The sequence below is a fragment of the Oryzias latipes genome, chromosome 14, assembly GCF_002234675.1.
Source record: "Oryzias latipes chromosome 14, ASM223467v1".
NCBI lineage: Eukaryota > Metazoa > Chordata > Actinopteri > Beloniformes > Adrianichthyidae > Oryzias > Oryzias latipes.
The window spans coordinates 28,844,312-28,865,543 of NC_019872.2; positions in this window are offsets into that span (position 1 = coordinate 28,844,312).

Genomic DNA, 21,232 nt, shown 5'->3' on the forward strand with positions numbered 1-21,232 from the left:
GATGTCACTGTAAGGATTCTTGAGATGAATTCCAGTCTTTCTCATGAAGAGTTTCAGTGCTCAGTGCTGTCAGGAACTGAGGTTCCTGGAGGAAACATGGAGGCCGAATCAGTTAACCCTTGTGCTATTCTAGACACTTTAACATTGGGAGTGGGGTCATCTAGACCCACTAGACAGTGCTCTGAACCTTTTTTCTTCAATGATTTGTGATCTTCACTGGTGTCCATGGATTACATGAAATCTTTCCACCTTTATCCACCTTTGTCCTCGTAGGGAGAACACGTCAATGGAAGGGGGGGGGGGGTCATCTAAGATAGCACAAGGGTTAAACCACGTAGCTCATTGAAGAAGGAAAAAGTCTGTCATTAATGATGCTTTTACTTACTTTTCTCAGCGGTCCTTTGGTCTCCGGGGTCATATATTTATAAAACACACGGATTGAAATCCTTTGTAAACCTTTTGGATTCCACTAACAAAAACCCTCCATGGCAGCAGCTTGAAAACACACAATAACAAAAGGCATTTACTGTGTAGTCTGATTACTGCAGTTACTGTTTTTATTTTTGAAAAACACAAAAATATTTTATTTTATTTTTATTTTAACTCTTTTAAATGGTAAAATATTTAATTGTTGCTTTAAATAATGTCAATCTTTGTTTCTGTGAGCTTTCTTCGGTCAAACTTTGTTTTCAACATGATCCATGCTGCAGAACCACCACTAGGGGGAGCCCGAGTCCATAGATAGGTTTGTGCGAGGCAGAGGTCAGAGAAGGTCGAAGAGACTGAAACTCTTCATCACTGATGCTTTTTTAGTCTTTGATCAGCACCTGTCCATCTAAAGGAATTTATCAATGTAAAATATGAAAACATAAAAAACTCTGATAGGAAATCATAGACGTGAAGATGAAAACGTCACAAAATGAGCAGTTTAAAGATGCACAAAAGGACAAAAATGTTCTTTGTTTTTAATAAATGTGTTCCTTTTATCCATTTTCTCAGTTTCTGGATGACCTTAAAATTTTAATTTCATACTAAAATATTTAATACTCCTTAATTACGCAATAAGTATTAGTAACATTTTGGAAATGTTTTATTCTTAAAATAAGAATTGGCTGTAATTTTTTCAAGAAATCTCTGTGTGGTGAAAATGCAAAATCTCTTGTGAATCTGTCCCAAAGTAGTACACTGTTAAAAAAAAAAAAAATAGAATAAGCGCTGAGCTGCAGACGGAGTCTGTAGAAGCGGCAGACGTTATTCTGTGTAAACAAAGCCAAACGGTGAAACATGGGGTTTCCATGCCAGCAATTATTTACCAGCATTTGGAGCAAAAGGACCTCTAATTTCATCCCAGGGGACTCAAATCAAGGGACCAAGGTAGATAATTTTAGTTTCAGTTTTTTTCATTCATCAGTAAGTTTTAGTCATTGGGGCATCTACCTTAAGAGTTGTGTGTGCTCGTTTGTGTTCAGGCGGTCTGTCTGTAAAAGTTTAAATGTTTGAAACAGAGCAGAAATGTTTCAATAATTTGAAAAATCTTTGCACAGTCTTGTATTTTGTTCAGGCTTAAGGAGAGAAAAAATAAACCTTTTTACTGTCCGACCTGCTAAAAAACCTTTCCTGAGTTTCAGAGAGGGAGTCTGGAAATCCAGTTTCCCGCCTGTCATCGAATGCAGCACCTAAGGCTGAAATGAAGGATTCAATCAGAAATGTTCAACACTTTCAAGCCTCACCTTGAAATCCGGATGCTGGTCCTGCCTCCCCAGCTTCAGGGCTCCTCTGGCGGTGGTGGGGGGGCTACATGTCCTCTCCTGGAGGTGAAAAAGCTGCCTTTTCTGAGCTTTCCTCCCCTCTGGCGGTCAGCTTGAGCTCCCGTCGGCACTGTGTGGTCACATAAACGCGTGCGACTTGAAGAAAAGCCGTTTTCTGTTGCTCACGCTGGATGCTGAACTCCTGGAGTCTCTGTCTTGTCAGATTTTGTTAAATTATCCCCAATAAAACGTCCCACTTGTTTTGTCCATTTGGCGTTGCAGCGGGGGCACTCCCTACCCACTGCTGGCAAACTTGGCTCTGGTGTTCACTGTAAATTGCTCAGTGGGTTGTTTTTAATGGGATTATAATGACAGTTATGGTTTGCAAGAATTGATGTTTGTGACTTTTATGAAGTGTGAGTGGAGGGGCGGGTCCAGGCGGCTCATAAAGGCCGCAGGAATGTTAATTGGTGGAGGCCACTGCGGCCCTCTTTGTTCTGCTCTCTGATACTGGGCTTCTGTTGCGCCGTTAAAGGCCAAAGAGCTGATTTAAAATCTGTGACTTTCACCTACAACCCCCCCCCCCAGCATGCACACACATTACATCCCACCTACAACAATCCCCTCCCAGTCGCCCTTTTTCCTCCCCGCCCCTGAGGAAAATGGAGGCCTTTGCTTCTCTCATTTCCTCCATATTGCTTAATCGGGTGGTGGGTGCCCCCCATACCCCCACCCCCTTCTCTGCTGGGGGTTATCCTCCAGTGTTGGGGGAGTCGTTTTATCACATCATTTTCCTGCAGCCACACAGACGAGTGAAGCTCCACCATAATGCAAAGAAAAAAATGACCTTTTGGTGTTTTTGTGGCATTTTTCTGATGACGGAGGACATAAAGAACGAAAATTAACATTAAAACTGTATTTCTGAGTATTTCTTTAGTCAAACTGTTATTAATTGAAAAAAGGTTGTTTGAAAAAGATTGTATTTGTGACGTAGAAAATACGCTGGGTGGGGCCACCAGCTCCCTTCTCCTAGCCTAGCATGGGGGGGCTGCTCCACACCAACAGACCCGCCCACAACTCAGAGGTGAATTTCTAATGTAATGAACTCCTGCTGTTCTGCAGAACCTAAGTCCTTGAAAACAACATAAGTTTTTAGATTTTGGCTAAAACCTGCAGAATGGGAACGCTTTGAATACAGAACAGAAGATAATCGGAGTTGGACTTTCAAATATTAAATTGGGATCAGTTTCCTGCTCAGTTTAAATGTTTTTTTTCTATGAAAATGTTCTGCTCTGAATTGAATTAAATATACGCAGTCAGTCTACCTCATTTTATTCTTTAACTATTTTAGTCATTTTCACATCTTTTGTTTATTAAAATTAACCTAAAATTAAGAAAGCAAACTTGTATTTTTCAAAAAATCATATTATATTTTTCTTATATATATTTCTTTCACATTTCTTTTGCACATCTCTTTACCTGCACTGTTTTGTAAATAGCTTTTTAAATTATACCACATTTTCCTTGTTCTTGTTTTTTATTTTTATTTTATATTATTCTTAGTCTTTTTTTCCCCCGTCAGTTGTTATGGTAACGAACAAATTTCCCACGTGTGGGATCAATAAAGTATTTCTGCAATTTTTTTAAATTAATATTGAAATGAAATGTTCCATAGTTTAAATTTGGACGGTTTATTGTTATTGTCAGTCATAATCTGTTAAATATAATAAACAGAAATGAAGGACTACTGACATCCTTATCCTTACTTCCTTTAAACTGGCTTAGCTCTAACCTATCAGGTCACACTATCTTCATTCAGCAACACCAACTTAGATTGCAGTCCTCTCCTGTTTTATCTGGTGTGCCTCAGGGCTCTCTCCTAGAGCCTTTACTCTTCCTAACCTCTCCCCTTTGGCAATGTCTTCCATATGAAACAATATAAATTTTCATTGCTATCCAGATGACATCCAATTTCATCCACTGACTTTAATCCCAACCCCTCACTTCCTAAGTTATGATCAGTTTTGATCATAATTTTCTTAAACTAAACGATGACAAAACAGAAGTAAAAAGTCTCTTCTGCCCACTAAGTAACAGTTTCTCCTTTTCCGTTGATAATTCTGTCGTTTTCACCTCCCCCAGGGTTACTCTGATGCTCCGCTCACACCGCCCTTGGTAAAACGTGTTCAAGCGACCACTTCCAATGAAAAATCCATGTAAACGCGCCTATGCATCCTATTTTTATTTCACACAGGTAATCGTGTAAGACTTAATCATAGAAGAGAAATTAATAATTATGCTTTGCGTCTGGCAGTGATTCTATCTTTCATGTCTTTCATGTATCGGAATAGAGCTGTGAAAGAAAAAGCCTGGAGAAAGACTCACCAAATTTGTTCCAAGCCTCCAACTGTGAGTACCTGCTCTAGTATCGGGTACAGCGACAGTCCAGCGTGAACACAGTATGCTAGAAGTGCGTTTAGGGCCCACATTCAGCACGTTCCTGAACCTGCCCGGTGTACAGAGCAGGAGTCATTCTGGACAAGAGTCTATCATTCCATTCTATCACCTCCCCAGGTCTGCATGTTTGCATCTATGTAACACCTCTGCCCCCCTCCATCCCCATCTGGTCTGTAATCTGGTCCACGGGTTGGCCCCCTCCAGCATAGATTTTTGTCATTTTTGTTTCTTGAATCTCCCTGAGAAAATTCTCCATAAACTTTAACTTTAACTAGAAGGAGCCGCATTTCCAGAAGAAAAAACAAGGTTGATGCTGTGTTGCTGAATGAAAATGAAATTTAAAGGGTAATATTGGCAAAAAAAAAAATTAAATAAAGAAATGATCAAAGTTGACCATAAATAAAGTGAAACAGCACAATAACAAAAAGATATGTTTGGGAACCTAGAACCATAACCGGCATAAACCGTCTGATGTAAACATGAATGGCTTTTATGGTCAACGTTTTATTGGTTAAAATAATGCAACTTTTTTTTGTTCATGATGAATTTTAATTAACCCATCAATTGTTGCACCAAAATGGACCAAAACTCTAAAATATCTGTTACAGATAAAAACTGTCTCACCTTCACACCAAAGAACAAATTTGTTAAACTTTTAGATAATTCAAGCAAGTAGACATCCATCAAACTATGTAGGTAAAGACGTTTATTCAGACAAATGCTGCCTAATGCAACAACCACACCCCTCAGTCCCGCCCCTTTTTTCCTGCCTTGCCAATCAAAAATCAAAGTTCTCCTCCCTAAAGAAGAGCGCCAAACCAAAGCGGGAGAGTTGCTTCTGAAACTGCAGGAAACTCTTAATTTAAAAGAACATGAAGAGTCTGTTTATGACATGAAATACCTACAAATTGTATTCTCTCAAAACATCAAGATGATAAAATAGATATGAGGTAGAAAAAAATCTGCCCCCTTCTAGCCCCCAAACATCATTTTTTACTCATCTCATTGTAGACAACAAATAACTTTTTACCCCTTTTGGTCACAAAACCTCACGAAGGTGGTGATGGGTCATAACAAGCTCCCCCAGTTATGGTCTGCTTTGGCCAATTTACCTCTGATGGACACCGGAGGTCATGAGATGGATTTGAACCTGGACCAACTGGAATCCCGCTGAAGCTGCCGGGTGTCAACCTGTCTGGTGTGAGGTTCCCACAGTGAGCGATAGACAGTCTATCTGCCCGTCTCTCCATAATTTCCTGGGGAAGTGTTCCTTTTAAAAGACAAGGTTGGAGTTGCTGGGGAGTCGGCTGATAAGGGCTCAGGTTAAGATGAGGCGGGGGGAGGCGTCGTCCGACGGGCTATCAGACGATGGGGCTCTGAGCAAACAAAAGCCCCGACCTCTCAAAACAACGGCAGCAGCAGGGAGCAGCTGATAGGGAGAGAGCGATAGGCGGAGGTTGGTGTCCGAGGGCGTGTTAAGGGAGGCAGAGAACAGGGGGCAAAGGTGCCTGCAGGGCAGGGATTATCTGAATGTCAGCTGAAATGCCAGGCAGAGGGAGAAAATTAATTAGCTAAAGAGCGCTGAAACTTTGCATCAGGTTCTTGGAGCTGAACCCCGTGCACGTGTAGACTGAATATGAGTCCAAACACTACATTTAAGGCTCCAACGTCTCAATATGTGATATGTTGGATGCCCTAAAGACAAAATACCACATTTTACCCAGTAAAACCAGACAACAACACAGAGTTTACTGTATTTATTATGACCCAGGTACGCTGGGACCACTTTGGACAGACTAAAAGCAGTGGAGCTGCAACATGGTTTTCACAGTCTCGCTGTTTCTCTGATTATTTTTTTGCTGCTTTGCAATTTGGAATGTTATTTTAAACAAAACATTGGGTTCTCCTTTATGTTGCATCTCTGGTACAGAATGTGTTCCGTTTGCCAAATCTACAAAAATGTTCAGTTTTTGTACAAAGGTTTGAGAGTCTGAAAAGAAGTTGTAGTGAGGAGTTTTACAGCCTCTATAAATATTGTAAAAAATAAGGATAACTACTTTGCAAATTTCATCTGTTTTAGGTCAATTGGAAACTCTAAATTGTCCCTATATCCAGGGTGCCCTCTGCCTTCGCCCACAAGTAGCCAGGATAGGCTCCAGCAGCCCTGTGACCCCAAAAGGGACAAAACGGAATAGAAAATGAATGAATGAGTTTTAGAATGTAACTCCCGTAGGGGGGTAACCATGAACTGAATCGATGAATCGATTTCCATTCCAGTGATCCAACCTGATTGATCTGTCTGAGACTTGTTCATTTGACCTTTGTGCTGTCCTAGACACTTTAACATTGGAAGTGGGGTCATCTAGACCCACTAGACAGTGCGCTGAACCTTTTTTCTTCAATGATTTGTGATCTTCACTGGTGTCCATGGATTACATGAAATCTTTCCACCTTTATCCACCTTTGTCATGGTAGGGAGAACACGCCAATGGAAGGGGGGGGGGTGTCATAGAATAGCACAATGGTTAATCATCTAATACCATCAAAAAATCATTTCAAAATGGGAAAATGCTATTTGGATTGAGACAAAGTAGGTTTATTTCACTATAAGGTAAAAACGACCAATCACAGCGGACAACACTCATGTGATGCAGCAAAAACTGATCAACCATCCTTCCAGTGAGATGTGTGCAAACACTTTGAATTTAGCAAAGACCAGACCATTATTATTATTATTATTATTATTATTATTATTAATCGGTGCTCAGACAGAATCAGGTGATTCACATTGTGAGTCACAGTAGCTCAAATACACTGTTATTTAGGCGTTTAAGGGTTAAGAAAAAAGACAGAATAAAACTTCTTTCTAAATTCCAACCACATTTCTAAATAAATCCCAAATTCATTTAAAAATGTCACTTATTAGAACAACTATTTTTGCTATTCTATTTTTCAGGTATTAGGAGTTTTACATAGTGAACGTTAAAATCTAACCATTTAAAAAATAGGAACAAAACAATTTCCAACTAAGACAGAGTTTTAGGGCCACAAAAGTTATAATTACCAGAAAAAAGGCTTATAAATTTACGAGATTAAAGTGGAAGTGAGCATACGGTGCAGCAAGTAAACGAATAATGTCAATGGAACAAATGTTCAGAAGCTTCTTTCTTTGATTTACGGTTTATTAACGTTCCATTCATTGATTGGTGGCTTGCAGGATCTCTGCAGCCCGTTGATGAAGTCATTGGTGTCCCTGCAGCTGTCCACTTCAATCCTTTCTTCCTCCAAAATATCGGTTCTCTACCCCCAAACGTGTCTCTGAACTCTGAACTTCATTTAGATATGAAACTCCACTTTCCTGACACCGAGCCCCGGAAAACCGGCAACAGAATCAATAATTTGATTTGGAGTCGCCTAAAGGATCAGAATTTCTCTGTTTTTGAAACCTCTCCGGAACTAAAACTTCAGAAAACGCTTCATATCTTTCATGTAAATGAACTTTAGTCTTTTTACTTGTTAAATCATGACTTCTTTTCTCGTTAATTTACTCGTTTTAAATTATTTTCTCGTTTCTCGTTGAATAAAAAAAGCCAAAGAAGTCAAAAGGACGTTAGGACTTCTAAGAACCCAATTCAACGAATGTGTGACAGTAATTGATGCTCAGGCAGATCAACTACACTTGGCGAGTCAAAGAGGGACCCTCCTTTGGGATGCTGGAGGCTCGGACGGTTCATAGATGAAGTACAAGCAACAACAGTCAGTGCTGAGTTTGTTTGTCCTCCTGAACTCCTCCCTGGTAGAAACGGCAGACATGATTACAGATCAAATGGGTGTTTTGTGTTCAAAATAACATTTGGAAATGAAATGCTTCATGCAAACTTTAACTCTCTGCGACACTGCATGAGAGTGACGGTCGCAGACAAAGGAGAAAAAAGAGGAGTGGGAGTTGTATCAGTGGGGGGGGGGGGGGGTGTCTTTGATTGCTGAACCTTCATGTCATTTAGATAGAAGACTTGAACAGACCGGAGGCAGCAGATAGATCCTTACGGTGGCCCAGAAGGGTCGCAAGGCACTCAATGTGATTTGCACATTTTTATCATGGTGTACCTGGATTATAAAGAATTAATTATCAACACATTTCACATTTTTCAATACAGCAAGAATTCATTAAGAAAAAGAATAACAATGAATGAGTTATTCTCACCATAAAGTTTCAAGAATTAGCAAATTTTTCCCCTCAAAAGAAAAATTGAGATTTCATGGAAGCAGCCATTTTTAAATGAGCAGGAATAGCCCTTCTACTGCCCCTAGTGGAGTGATGATAAACTACAGGACAGAAAAAAAAACAAGTTATAGCCAATGGGAACTTTATTTATCTTACAGGGAGAAATTCACTCAGCTTTTATAGAAGATGTTTAAGGAAAAGCCTAATTTGCAAACTTTTCAAGGAAAGTTTGCAAATAATGTCAGAGTCTCAAAAATGTGTGTATTAAATATGATACGAAGGGTTTTATAGGGCTGAGTTTGACAAGATGAACCTGTTTGTGAGATAATAAAACGATCCTGGTTTTGAATTTAAACTCTAAATTGAAAAGTTAAAGCATGATCAGTGAGTAGGCCGTGTCACGCAGCCACTACGTACATTTTGTGTTTCATGTATGAAATGTTGGTTTTTCGTGATTCATATTTAATATAGGTAATTCACAAGTGTTTCATTCGACAATGTGCGCAGATTGCCGTCAACAGTTTCGGCCGCTGGGTCTTTACGTAATTTGGGTTTTGAGAATTTTGCAGGTTATGGGTATTTTACGTAGTTCATCTGCTATTATTACGTAAATCTTACGTGATTTTTGCTAGATGAATATGTAAATTTGTGGTTTTCCACGTCCGTTCCACATACGACTGAGGACTTTTCACGCATGTACCACTGATGTATAACTTTTATATCACGTATACAGCGCACATATCACATTCAGATTAGGTAATTGACGCTCAAAACGCTAATAAATTGCATATAAAAAGTGCAATAATCATACAGGGTTAATGTTCTACGTTGGTTTAGGTGTTCTTTGCGTGGTTTAATTGTACTTCTTCCGGGGTTTTAACGTGGTTATATTCACATACAGTATGTCCAATTTTTATCCATGTAATATGTGCCAAATGTGCGTAGTGGCTGTGTGACCTGACCTTAAGGTTTCCCTCAAGCAATCAAGTGGACATTTTGCTGTTTGAAGTTTTTTCTGTGACTCTCACTCTTCTAACTGCTGCTAGTGGGCAGCAGTGAGAGTTAAATTCAGGTCAAGCTTCTCTGAGTGGGATCAGTGTGGTTAGCTGTGATATACGGCCGCAGCAAACAACCTCTAAGTGCATCTCGAGGTTCATTGAACGAGTCAATAAGATCTTTAACTCTTGTAGCCGTTGCCTCTCTTCTGCCGTGCTGCTGCACGTTGGAGTTCAAAGAGTTTAAACTGGACCGAACCATCTTACTGAACAGGAATCACGAAGGAAAGTGGCTGTAAAGATGTTTACTTCCTGTAATCCTGCTGCAAAGACCCTTAAAGTTTAGTTTACTTTGGATTTGGAAATCCAAAGTAGTCCAAAGTAATCCAAAAGAAAAAGTTTGGACTCTTGGAAAATTGAAAGGTTTCTGAAACAAACTGAAGGCTTTGGTGGGGGGGGGGGTTGCGTTCCCCACCCCTGCAGTGAAAGTGACGTCTCGGAGAGCTCAGATGTTTGTGGGGAAATTAATGTGTGTTACATTTAAAGCTCGGCTCTGCCAGAATTACCTGTCACAGTCATCAGGGCTTTAAACTGTCCAGAGCTGCAATCCGGAGACTGGCAAGGGAGGGGGGTCGCTCCTGCAGGCGAGTGTGTGTGCATGTGTGTGTGTTCTGCTCTTTTAACAAAGAAAAGGTCGATTTTTTCAGATTCTGTCTCAGACGTCTGCACGTTTCCTTCAGGAAATATTTCATAGTTAGGGAATATTTCTGTTCCTCCGTGGCAAAACCTCCGTCCTCCCCATGTTTTGAACGTTGCAGCATAATCCACTGCCGTTCATTTCAAATCCAATCTATATGAAACTCTCGAAGTCTACATACTTTCACGATGGGCGAATCACAATAGAAAAGAAGAAATCCCAGGTCCAGAAGCGGATTAGGATCAACATGACAAATGCATCTCTTTTGGTTTGGACCGAGGCCATGTTTCGGTGAAGACTCTCGTGCAAATCGGCGCCTTTACCTTTTGTATAATCCTGCCAGCAAACACACAAACAAACCAAACCAGACCTCCACAGTGAACGTAAATTGAAAGGGTTTTTGACAGCTTTACATTGACGAAGAGATGGCACATTAGGATGCGTCTGTTTTCCAGAACATGTGTGGTTTTTTTGACCTGCAAAAACACAAATAAATCTGAAGATGTACGTTTTCGGGCTGGCTGAATGAATCTGAAATCTAGTTTTTCGATGTGTGGTATATACGTATCATGATGGAAGGGCCCATGCAGACTCACATGTGCACCACAGCGGCTCTGTAAACAGCGCTCAATCACTGCAGTTTGAGGAAATGGTTTGTTGTTGTTCCCTCTTAATTTGAAATGTGTCACTTCCTGCAGACGAAGAAATCAAAAAGCCAGCTCGCACCGTCAGGAGGACTCTTCTCCAGGTTTTTTTTTTACACATCTTCCTGCAGCAAAGTCCCCCCCCCCTCACCCACCCCCTCCAACCATCACCACCACCCTCACCTCCAGCCCCCAAACCTAGACTCTTTGTCACCGTGGTGATTGGTAGACTAAACAGCGTGCAATATTCACCAGATCCACATCCCGCAGGATCATTACAAACATTAAGACAAAAGGAAACAAAAGTCAGGACCCCGCCTGAGTTTGGTTTCAATTGTTAGTGGGCGTTCACGCTAACACACATACCGAAATCTATATGCTTAACATTCTTGGAGCGGTAAACAAATGGTCGGGCAGATGCATCACCCCCAGCAGACGGACAGATTTGGAGGGCTGGGAATGTTTACGGGGTCCTGTCGTCCTCATTCAGAGCAGAGACGGACTCGGACCGAGGAGAGGGAAGCAGAAGGCGAGGACGCTCATTACTCCAACCGATGATTCTTCTGATAAAAAGATGTCCTCCTGATAAGGCAGCTGTGCCGGCTAGAAAGCTTCCCATCTATCCGTGCAGCTCAGACTCGCCCGACACGAAACATTTCTCCAAATCTGTCTCCTGAGCGAACATTTGTGACTGCAAAATGCCAAATTTATACCTTCCTCCCCTAAAAATGCTCCATACACATCCAGAATAACACTTTCTCCTATATGCGGTAGATGTTGCTATGGCAACCACACACAATTAGAACAAATTTTGCTTTCGACAAAAGAAAACATTGGAAATTGTCTTCAGTTGTTTGCATTATTATGGTCCTTGCAGTTCTTCCAACCGCCCCACAACATATCTCACCAAAATTTATAAATAAATAAATTTATCATCCAGTACACGGTTGGAAACAAATTCCAGGCAACCCTCACCCCCCCCGGAAAAGAAAAAAGAAAGATGACATCATAGCAGAAGAAACATCACAAAATAGAATGGGGCCAAAATAATTATGTTATGTTAATTAGTTTTTATTGTGTAGTTTTGTTTATTATTGTGTCACATTGTGCCTTTCTTACTATTGAGGAATGATGTGATAGCATAGTATTGTTTTTCAATGCGTTTACACAGTACACATTTTTCAAAAGATACCGTCTGCATTTCCGGGATGAATAAATAAATAGAGTTGTTTAAATTGAATTGAATTGAATGAATCTCTTATGGGGCCAAAAAAGGATTTCAAATATTTCCAAACACCTCGAGGATTATACGGAAGCTACTTGGAAAAAAAAACTTGCATTTAGAGGTTTAATTAGATTAGCGGCATTAGCGCGTCAACCACACAAAAGTTCTTTCATTTCTCACACGTTTTTTTTACTGAAAGATTGTAACAATGTAAGACATGACTCATTGGCTGTTGCTGAATAAAAAAATGGCATTTGACATGGAGATACCAGGAATGTGGGCGCGGTTAATAAAAAAACTCTGTTGCCAAGAACATTCTTAAAATTGCTTTTGCCGATTTTTCTAAAAATGACCAAGACCTGTTCATCATCCCCAGGTGGCCAAAAAGTTAATCGATTGTTATGGAAAAAAACCAAGAGAAAAGCCGCCATTTTGAAAAAGTAGGGGTGTAGCAATTCATTTTTACGGACCATAGTTTGTGGTTGACGATCCGATTCGTAGTCGATATTGATTTGTTTTGAATGATCCAATTCAATCACCTAAAGTTGATCCAGGACATCTTTATCAAAAACTTCAACCAGTGTGACTCAGAGATAAATACCTGGGGCCTCATTTCTAAAACTTTGCGTAGGATTTGCGTCAGAAGTGGCGTACGGATGAAACATAGGACGTGCGTACGCACAGAAATATTCGGATTTATTAAACCGTGCGCACGCACATCCTACGCATCTTTCCCTTTATAAATCATAATCAATTCTAAATGCAGCGCAGCTTTTGCGGCTACATGACACGCCCATAGTTGCCCATAAATAGTTCGTGAAACGCCCACAAATTAATATTCATGGCTTGCTAAATCATGGCAAACACAGAGGGGAAATCAAAAAAACGTAACTTCACTCAATGTGAAGTAGAAGTTATCGTTGGCGAGGTGGAAAAGAGGAGAAAAATATTGTTTGGAGGGCACAGTGTGGGCATTACTAATGCCAAAAAGGCACGTGAGCGGAAAACGGTGGCAGACGCCGAAAATGCTGTAGCCTCACAACCTTGGACCGTGGCCGAAATGAAAAAGAAATGGTCGGACATCAAAGTCGAGGCAAAAAAACGTCTAGTGCTGCATCGGCAGAGTGTGTCCGCCACGTGGGGGGGTGGGGTGGGGGTGGGGGGGACCGGAGCTGACCCCTCTTGATGAGAAACTGACCGCTATTATTGGGGAATCCCTATTAAGTCCCCCTTATCGGCGTCCTCCTCCGCCTCAGTCACCTGACTGAGACGGAGTGGCCCCCGACGCGCCAGGGTCAGGCTGACACAGGTAAGAGAAATAATTCAAATGAATGCAGTCAAGTCACATGTATGCAGGCTACACAATTACAGATTATTAATATAGAACAATTTTATTTTAGTTGCTGGGTGTTCCAGCGGGGCCAGTGGTTACGATGCTGCAGCTGAGCAGCCGTCTGGACCCAGCGTCTCCATGGCACGCGGCTCTCAACCCTCCAGCAGTGGACGCGTCCTCACCGATGCAGTCCTTGAAATGCAGAGGGAAGTCAGTAGTTCAATCAGAGAGGTGGCCAAGGAGTTGGGCGAAATCAAGATCGCCCTGACTGAAATAAACTGCACGATGAGGGAATTCTTAAATAAATAATATTTTCCACACCTCTTTTACTTTACAAGCATCACTTCCAAACGCTGGCGCACAGCAGCAGCAAATGGCTCAAATGCGTGGGGATGGGGTTCAGGGTCGGGGCCAACACAGCAATCAGCGCCAGGGGGTAGAGGCACGTTTTTAAGCTGTGCCACATTGTGTAGCACAGCACATGCCAGCACGATTTGGCACACACTGTCACTTTCACGTGTTTCTTCCATCTGCCGACGGTGTCGCCGTTTCTCATTTCACCCGTTTTTGTGCGTACGCCTGGGTCAGAGCTTGCGTGGAGGACCGCACATTTTCCCGTCAAGTTTGCTTTTTATAAATCTCAACTATTGCGTAGAGAGTGGCGTACGCCTTCTTTTGTGCGTACGCAACGTTTATAAATGAGGCCCCTGGTACTGCATGAACAGTGACGTTTTCCAGATTCCTTGGATTTCTTATAAGATAATTAAGTGTTATTGAAATATGTGATGATGGACCGATCAACTTTTGCTGCATCACGTGTGTTGTCCGCTGTAATTAGTCGGACAACACAGGACGATACAGGTTCGAGCACAAATGGTATTTTCCAATATTGGTTGTGATAATTGGGCTGCACGGTGGCGCAGTGGTTAGCGCTCTTGCCTCACAGCAAGAAGGCCCCTGGTTCAAGTCCCGGCTGGGGGACATGAAAAACAACATCAATGGGGGACCTTTCTGTGTGGAGTTTGCATGTTCTCCCCGTGTATGCGTGGGTTTTCTCCAGGATCTCCGGCTTCCCCCCACCGTCCAAAAACATGCTTCATAGGTTGATTGGCAACTTTAAATTGTCCATAGGTGCGAGTGTGAGAGTGAATGGATGTGTGATTGAGGATATTCTACCCTGCGACAGACTGGCAACCAGTCCAGGGCATCCCTTGCCTTCGCCCAAGTGGCCGGGATAGGCTCCGGCAACCCCGTGCCCCCGAAAGGGAATAAACAGTAAAAGAAGATGAATGAATGGTTGTAATAAATTTTTTTAATTTTGAAACAGTTATATATAATTATATACTTCCATTCGATTCACAATTTTCTTCAGACAGATCGATCTGGTTAAATCGTAGGAATGGAAATCGATGATTTGATTAAGTTGACTCATCATTACATCCCTAAAAAAAATTTGTTTTTAATGTGTCAAGTGCAGCTCGATCAGGGTTGTAGGGAATAAGGGGGAAAATTAGGCTCGTATAGCAGCCACTTAGCCAGTGAGGGCAGGGCAAAGGTGGGTTGCATGTGGCATCTGCGGGCAATGCAATGCTGCTTGCTGCTTTAATTTTTTTTTTAATATACTTTTTAGATTGATCATGTAATTGGAGTGAGTTTGAGCAAATTTGTTTTTGTTGATACCACAACCTCTGTATATACCTCTCTCTCTCTCTCTCTCTCTCTATGTGTATACATAGGAAACCCGGGTTCGATTCCCAGGGTCGGTATAAACAATTAATGGAAATGGGTCAATTACCATAACGATGGAAATGGGACAATTAACAATGGCGAGCAATTGACATCACCCAGTGAGGGGTCCTTGGGCAAGACCCTTAACGCTACTCCCTACCTCACAACATAAGAGACAATGAACCACATGTCATGCCGGCTCAGACGTCGCCCGGCCAAACAAGGTCTGCGTCAGGTGCTGAGGGACCAGAGCAACCTGATGGAAAGCGGGCTACTGGAACAAGATAGAAATGGACTAAATGTGAGAACAAGGTTCGGTTAGAACGCTACTACTCAAGTAATCCCACCAAGACGGGATACATGCAGAGAATGTGGAATGAATGGACGCTTCGAAACCCACAATCAAGGCTAACTGCCGAACAACTGGTAGCCCAATGCTCTAACATCCACAAACGGCAACTCCTATCACAACTTGAGATTGAAGCGATACAATACAATGGCAATACCACGGGAGAGCCAGAACAGCAGGTCAGAGGGGACACTATACCACACTCCCACCCTGAGCTTGGGTACACAGCCCCAACAACTACAGATATGCTGAGCGAAGCAGCAACTAACCTGAACCTAGAATGAACACTAGGCAATCCCGACACCAGCTACAACAGTTAAGTGATGTACCGCCTGAAAGTCTTCTGGAAACTGTGAATGAAGCATTGAGGGCAATTCCTACCACAACAATCACAGAAACAAATGAACTGCTTGGCTAAATGCTTGGCTATAAGAGCAACCATGGAAGAAAACAATACCCACCATGGAAGCAACGGTTAGAGGCCAAAATCAAGGCAACTCGAAAGGATGTGAGTAAGCTGACAGAGGCTCAAAGAGGTACAATGAGAAAGCAAGTACCTAAGAGATACAGCCAGATGTCCATACCTGAAGCACTGGAAACTGCCAAACAAAGGCTCTTAGCCTTGAGCAGCCGCCTACAGAGGTACACAAGAGACAATGAAGCCAGACGGATAAACAGGCTGTTTGCAACTCAGCCTGCGAAAGTGTACGCTCAGTGGCAGGGTCAAAACAGCCGAGCACACCCACCAAGGCAGGAAATTGAACAGTACTGGAAAAGCATATGGGAGAAAGAGGCAGCACATAAAAATAATGCCCAGTGGCTGGTCTCTCTGAGAAAAGAACATAGCAACCTCCCTGAAAAGAATCCAGTATACATCACAGTGGCAGACATCCAAGAAAAAGTCTCAGGTATGAAGAACTGGACAGCACCGGGCCCTAACATGATACATGCCTACTGGCTAAAGAAACTCACCGCACTCCACGAGCGCCTGGCAGCACAAATGAACCAGCTACTAAGAGATGGGACTATCCCTGAATGGCTAACGGAAGGGCGAACGATCCTAATCCAGAAGGATCCCTCAAAGGGTGCAGTCCCATCCAACTACCGGCCAATAACCTGTCTGTCCACAACATGGAAGCTCATGTCAGGCATCATCGCAACCAAGATAAATAGGCACATCGATCAATACATGAGCAACACACAGAAGGGCATTGGCAGAGACTCCAGAGGAGCCAAACACCAACTCCTGGTTGACAGAACAGTCGCTCAAGACTGTAGGTCACGACACACCAACCTGTACACAGCCTGGATTGAATACAAGAAAGCCTATGACTCAATGCCACACACGTGGATCACTGAATGCTTGGAGTTGTACAACATCAATAGGACTCTAAGAGCCTTCATAGGAAACTCAATGAAGCTGTGGAAAACCACCCTTGAAGCTAATGGGAAGCCACTTGCACAAGTGTCCATCAAATGTGGGATATACCAAGGTGATGCTCTGTCCCCACTGCTGTTCTGCATAGGCCTGAACCCCCTCAGCCAAATAATCAACAAGACTGGCTATGGATACCGACTCAGAAATGGGGCCAACATCAGTCACCTCCTCTACATGGATGACATCAAGCTATATGCTAAGAGCGAGCGTGACATTGACTCCCTGATCCACACCACCAGGATCTACAGTACTGACATTGGGATGTCATTCGGGCTCGAGAAATGCAGCCGGATGGTGACAAAGAGAGGCAAGGTAGTCCATACAGGAGGGGTCTGACTCCCAGAAGGAACAATAGCAGACATTGAGGACAGTTACAAGTACCTAGGAATTCTGCAGGCAAATGGCAACCTTGAGCAGGCAACAAGGAAAGCTGCAACAGCTAAATACCTCCAATGAGTAAGGCAAGTCCTGAGAAGCCAGCTCAATGGCAAAAATAAGACCCGGGCAATAAACAGCTACGCACTGCCAGTTATCAGATACCCTGCAGGAATAATAAGATGCCCAAAGGAAGAGATACAGACCACGGATGTTAAGACACGAAAGCTCCTCACCATGCATGGAGGGTTCCATCCCAAATCCAGCACCCTGAGACTGTATGCTAGCCGCAAGGAAGGAGGCCGAGGACTAGTGAGTGTAGAAGCCACTATCCAGGATGAAACATCCAAGATGCATGAGTTTATCAAGCTCAAGGCCCCAACTGACAGTGTGCTCAGTGAATGTCTCAGGCAATGGAGAGCAAAGGACACAGTGCTGGAGGACAGATCCTCATGGGAGGACAAACCCCTGCATAGGATGTACCACCGGACCATAACTGAAGTGGCTGATATCAAGAATTCTTACCAATGGCTAGAAAGGGCTGGCCTACAGGACAGCACTGAAGCACTCATCCTGGCAGCTCAGGAACAAGCCCTGAGCACCAGAGCAATAGAGGCTTAAATCTACCACACCAGACAAGACCCAAGGTGTAGATCTACCACACCAGACAAGACCCAAGGTGTAGGCTGTGCAAAGAGGCGCCTGAAACAATCCAGCACATAACTGCAGCGTGTAAGATGCTGGCAGGTGAAGCATACATGGAGCGCCACAATCAAGTGGCTGGAATAATATACAGGAACATGTGTGCAGAATATGAACTGGAAACCCCAACGTCAAAATGGGAAACCCCTCCGAAGGTGGTAGAGAATGAGAGGGCAAAGATCCTGTGGGACTTCCAGATCCAGACTGATAGGATGGTAATGGTGAACCAGACATTGTAGTGGTGGATAAAGAACAGAGGAAAGCCGTTGTGGTGGATGTGGCAGTGCCAAGCGATGGGAACATCAAGAAGAAGGAACATGAGAAACTGGAGAAATACCAGGGACTCAGAGAAGAACTGGAGAAAGCATGGAAAGTGAAGGTGACAGTGGTGCCTGTGGTAATTGGAGCACTCGGGGCAGTAACCCCCAAGCTGGAGGAGTGGCTACAACAGATACCTGGAAAGACCACAGGCCTCTCAGTCCAGAAAAGAACAGTGCTTGGAACAGCTAAGATACTGCAGGACCCTCAAGCTCCCAGGCCTCTGGTAGAGGACCCGAGCTTGGAGGAGAAACCACCCGGGGAGGGTGAGAGGGGCGTTTTTTTTTGTTTTTTTTTTATATATACACACACACACACACACACACACACACACACATATATATATATATATATATATATATATATATATATATATATATATATATATATATATATATATATATATACACACACACATATAAATAGATAAATAGATAGATAGATAGATAGATAGATAGATAGATAGATAGATAGATAGATAGATAGATAGATAGATAGATAGATAGATAGATAGATAGATAGATAGATAGATAGATAGATAGATAGATAGATAGATAGATAGATAGATAGATAGATAGATAGATAGATAGATAGATAGATAGATAGATAGTGATCCCTCGTTTATCGCGGGAGTTGCGTTCCAAAAATAATGCGCGAAAAGTGAAATCCGTGAAGAAGTCAGCTTTATTTTTTTAATTATTTTACAATGCAATACCGGACTATAGAATGAAACCAAAAATCAAAAACTGTTTTAAAGCCCAAAATTTGTTTAAAACAATAATTTTAATATAGTAATACAAGGTTGGAAACATCTACACACATATATACATGTGTGTGTGTATATATATATATATATATATATATATATATATATATATATATATATATATATATATATATATATATGAATGAATGGAAAGATGAATGAATAAGTACTTCGTTCTTTCTTTTTTTTTTAATATCCCTGAAATCCCTGAATCAAAAAAAAATCTTGTTTTTCCTTTATTTAGGAACCAGATTAGATTTTAGTTGTATGAAAACCTGTTTTAGATAAACCTTTAGGGAGGTAACGATGAAAAAGAAAACTCAGTGGAGACAGAAGTGGAGACATCTCAGTGTCTTATGGAAAACTTCTTTTGGGATTTTAAAGGAAAAAAAAAAATAGTTTGTGTGTTTCTCATTGAACTGATCAGATCATTTCATAAAGAAACGTTTACAAAATCTTCCAAAACATGCATCAAGCCGATGGTAAGCTTAAGTAGTTTCTTAACGAAAATTTAAGAATGTTTTTTTTCTCTGTTTTTGTGAACACAAAATAAATAAATAAAATAAAATTTATCCTCAGCAGGATTTAGACAATTAACCAAAAGGGGAAAAATGTCTGCAGAACACAGCCTTTTATTTTGAAATTGAAATGAAATAAAAATAAATTTGTTTAGCATTTGTAATAAAACATGTCTATATAAATACATCGTAAAGCAATACAGGCTTTTATTGTGGAACACATAATAAGCAGCTCAAGATAATGTTTGAACAGAAAGTAAAACTAAAATCAAAGACTCACATGGTACGAATACTCCCAAACTAAAGAATTTAGATTTATTTTAGAAGTTAAAACTTTTTTAAATACTTAATATATTAGTTGTGCATTTTTAACATGTTCTTGCAGCTTTTGCTCCTTTTCTTTGTTTGCAGAAGGATTTTTTTAAACAAGTACAGTAGACATGCAGTGATGGTCTCAGTTTTAGTGCTTCTTCTTTTTTGTTTTGTATAATTTTATGAACGGGTCTATCTTTAGCTCTGCTTTAATTCTGGTTTTGTTTCTGGGATGTTTGATTTTATTGCTAACTTGCATTTCTTTAAAGATCAGATTGATGTTGTTTCTCTGCTTGGAGCTCCTCTGGTTTATTGTTCACACCTGAGTTGAATCTGGTCACCTGCTGCTTGTTCCTTCATCACACCAGTCAGTATATAATCAGCCACGATAGATCCTGTTCTTCTGAACATCTCTGAAGAACGTAAAAACATATTGAATGTTATAATTTTAAATGTTTACCTTTGTTACTTGGTCACACCTGAGCCATTTCACTTTCTTTGTGTCAAGTATTTAAACCGGGGTCTCCAACTCAATTTCTTTGGGGGCACTGAAGGCAGGGTCTAGTTCAGGCTGGGCTGCAACTTCAGCGCAAACGCATGCACAACTTGTGAGTGTCTGAGAGCCAGTAAATATAGTTTGGAAAATATCCTACTATTAAATGAAAAAAAACAATAAGTAAATAAAACAACTTCTTTTCTGGGGGGGTGGGGGCTTGTAAAACATAATTGATAAGCACTGGGTCGGGGTTAATGTATGCTGCCGCCCGTAACCGTAACCTTCTTCCGGGTCTGTGCGGCCCAGAAAAACGTTCAGCACTGACTGCATGTATTTAGAAAATTACGAACAAAATTGTATTATAGCATGTTCTTGTAGCTTTTTTATCATGCTGAAAGGGGAAAAATAACATTTAACTGGGTTTATGAGTATTTCTTTATTCAAAATGTGGTGAATGAGGAGCAGACAAAAAGTGCCGTTTGAAAAACTGGTAGTTGAAACAAAGAAACCACAAGCTCCGCCCCATTCTGATGCATCCACCTGCAGACAAATGGATCCATGTACGTCTTTGTTTATTCCTTATCTGAGCCAGAATCTGGATCTCAACTGTACGGCTGGATAACTCCAATACGGCTCACCGTTTCTGTGGCAACGATGATGTTAGGTTGGGGGTTTGAAGACCTCCAAGCTAGTGGAGCTCCTGAACATAAAAGGCGTGAAAACAAAAATGGAGACGGCTCAGTTCAGCAACGTTTCCCTCCCCACTTCTGTGGGGTTCTGACGCACCGGTGGTGCTCGTCCCATCAGTAAAAGATGCATCAAAAAACGTTTTTATGCATTCCTTTTTATTTTCATACTAAAGGAGTTTTTTCTTTTTTTCTTTTCAGAGTTTAGGTCAGAGTTTTA